The sequence below is a fragment of the Brachycentrus maculatus genome, unplaced genomic scaffold (genome assembly GCF_059751285.1).
Source record: "Brachycentrus maculatus isolate JH-2025_06_01 unplaced genomic scaffold, ASM5975128v1 h1tg000125l, whole genome shotgun sequence".
NCBI classification, from domain to species: domain Eukaryota; kingdom Metazoa; phylum Arthropoda; class Insecta; order Trichoptera; family Brachycentridae; genus Brachycentrus; species Brachycentrus maculatus.
The window spans coordinates 974,716-978,422 of record NW_028280878.1 but is presented as its reverse complement, the minus strand read 5'-3'; positions in this window follow the sequence as shown (position 1 = coordinate 978,422).

Genomic DNA, 3,707 nt, shown 5'->3' with positions numbered 1-3,707 from the left:
AATTATTTTTTTCGCTGTAATTCACAATATTTACATTCTCAACAAATGTCTCAACAGAAGCTTTTTGAGAATAGAATAAGTGTCTCGTATATGTTTATATATATATATGTATATATATATATATATATATATATATATATATATATATATATATATATATATAAATATAATATATATATATATATATATATATATATATATATATATATATATATATATATATATATATATATATATATATATATATATATATATATATATATATATATATATATATATATATATATATATAAATATACTTATATATATATATATATATATATATATATATATATATATATATATATATATATATATATATATATATATATATATATATATATATATATATATATATATATAAATAAATAAATAAATATATATATATATATATGGATGTAAAACACCATTTATTAAAATTTTGAAATGTAGTACATTAAAAGCATTTCTTCATTCATTCATTCATCGTTCACATGTATCACTTGTGTATTTATATTCACATTAAATATAATCTAAATTTAAATTAATTATTCATTTTATGTATAAGTATATTTTTATAAGCCGCATCCGATATTGTTGATTAAAAATCATCATCTTAAAAATTGAACGTGTAATTTATACGGTGCTTATAATTTTCTTTGGTCTCTTTGAAGTAAATGCTCTGTGACTCAAATGTTGCTATTTCCTTTCACGCAAAAACGTGATATTTCCACAGGATTCTATAATGGTTCTCCTTTCATCCGCCGCCTTCTCCGTGTGGGTTCCCATAACAACGCAAACCACAAACGATGCTTTTGACCATAACGACTCTCTAATCAATTTAGCGCTCCGACTGTTCTATTTTTACCCCACTTTGCGTAAGTCTTGAAGTGCAAATTATGTGTCAGACTGTTTAGTAGAGACAATTCAATGACGTGAAAACGATGTGCTAAAATATCCTTTTTAACCACTGAACATTGAGTGTTTAAGAGGACAATGCGTATAAAAATACGCACAAAAAAACGTGAGGCAATTTTACAAATGTAGAAATTTCTTTTTATAATAAAGATTAAACTGGTTATTGAATCAATAGTTGCAGACAAAAAATATTAATATCATTGTATCAGGAAAATTACAAATATCGTTGTAATAGGTATTCAATTGAATATTAAATGGAGCTGACTTAGCGTTTGTTCCTCAAAGAGAGAATTCTGATTATATTATATCCATTTTATAATGTTTACGGGACATTAATTTAGCATTTTGCTTACAAAAAATGAGCGTTATTTAATGTCGTTCTTTCGAGTAATTTTGCATAATTGAACGTTAAAAAGGCATTTCTTATCTGAGGAATTTAAAGATATATAATTGATGTAATTTTAAAAAGTGAAAATTCTCCAAATATCTGAAAATTCCCCACTGCGAAGTTAGGTAGTAAAAAGGTGAGTTTTAAAACCGTATTTCCTTCCAACCGCCCAAAAATTCGTCCTCCAAAGTTAGATATTTATGGATTTAATTTTCTTACCTCTCCGACGTCTTTCAGGTATGAAATGAAAGAAAATTTACTGAAAACTAAGAGCGTAATATTCACGTTGGAGTAATTCTGCTTGGAGGCAATTTTTTTAATGTTATTTATGGCGCTAACACGTTTACGTAAGACATTATTATATTTTGCTTATTTAATTTATATTGTTCTTACTTTTGTAAATTACAGTAAATTACAACTCCCGAAGTAATATCAGAGATCTCGGAATGATTTACAAATTTTATTATCTTGGAACCCTCACAAAGAAAATAAATAAACAACTGAAGAGAAATTTCGTTGAGATGGTAGTAATAAATGTTATGTGTATACGTTAGGTGAACCATATTTGTAAATTATCGATTTTTGGACCAAAGATATCTAAATTTTTTTAAATATTCATCATTAAAAAATATGTAAATAAATGTTTTGAAAACATCAAAAAACGTGTTTGTGAGTATTTTTAATAATAAACAAACTTCTTCATTTAATAATTATTAGTAAAACTATTTTCTTTTCTGCTACACACTTTTACTGAAGGGGTAGGCAGAGAGAATGAACGCTTAAATTATCTATCCTGACATGCTCTTGAGACGATATTTTGTAAGAATGGCGCATTATAAAAAGTAAAATATTATTATGAGATATACATTTTAAGTATAAATAAATAAATAGAAATAAAATCATGGAATATTTTTTTTTAATTCCAAGCGAAAATATTGTATTATTTCGAGAAATAAAAATACTTTGTGTTCTGATCCACTCACATTTTTTTATTTAACCAACTAGTTTCGGCAACAACCTGTTGCCCTTTAGAGGGCAACAGGTTGTTGCCGAAACTAGTTGGTTAAATAAAAAAATGTGAGTGGATCAGAACACAAAGTATTTTTATTTCTCGAAATAATATATCAATATGATCCACAATGTTAATGCTTTCAATATTCAAAACAGAAAATATTGTGTTTTAAAAATTACAAATTTTTTTGGGTAGGGTAAGATAATTATTTTATAAGTTTAAATTTTGGATGTCAGTTTGCAAAAGAAATATTTAGCAAACAAAAAAATCAAGAATCAGATCAAATCTCGGAAAATGAGACAATTTTATTTGAAATCGTAGTTTTCAGTCGTTCGAAAACATTTAAAAAACAATCGAATAAATTACTCAAAAATAATCAAGAAAGTTTGCATAAATGAATGAAAAAATACAAACCATATTTTAAACGGGTTTTAAGAATAAGAATATGATTAAAGGGTTTTTGTCCTGCTAACTTTAGATTTAATGTTTCTTGCTAAAGATATTGCAAAATATCAAAGAAATAATAACGAAATACGTTCAGTAATAAATGTAATTTTTATTACTTGTATGAAACGATCTCATTATTATGGGTGGAATAATTTGGAGATTTCACAGTTTACTCCTACATCGTATTGTAATAATTCACGTTCAATCCAGCCATGATTTTGCATTTGAATTGCTGATTTCCTTACGAATTAATAAAAGGAAGTACTTATCAATGCGGATTTAAGTCTTTTGTTATCAGGAGCGCAGAAAGTTTCAGAGGCTGTGCACCGTTTTCTAAATCCAAACTGATGAGTTAAGATCTCTTAAGGTATCTACTTAAGTATTTTTTATCACAAGAAAATAATGAATTCCACTTAAAATATATTTTTTTATTATTCCAACTTCTAAAGAATTAAAATAAAATATTTACTTTTCTTTTTAAATAACATAATAATATTTAAAAAAAGTCCCAGCCTTATGAAGTCGGTAATGACGAAACCCCAAACACTGGTCAAATAAAATATATCGCTCACTCCTTTCAAGAACGTCATAAATCAAAAATCGTCAGTTTTTAACTGTGCATGTTTTCGGAATACCCAAAAAATGTACTATGCCCTAGCAAAAGCGGCATATTTTTAACTTGATATTTACCCGCTACATGGCAGAAAGTATTGTTTTTGCATTTTGAAGAAAATGTGTTGTTTAATTATTTTTATAAATATACTAAATATTTTTCAAATGGAGAAAAAACCCTCAGGTTTTACCTAACAAGATATGTTGCACAGTAAAAAGTTCAATAAGTGGCTTGATATTTATTTTTAATACATTGTATTATATTTTTAAACTTTAAAAACGTTCTCCTGATAAATCAAGTTTTTTGATTTA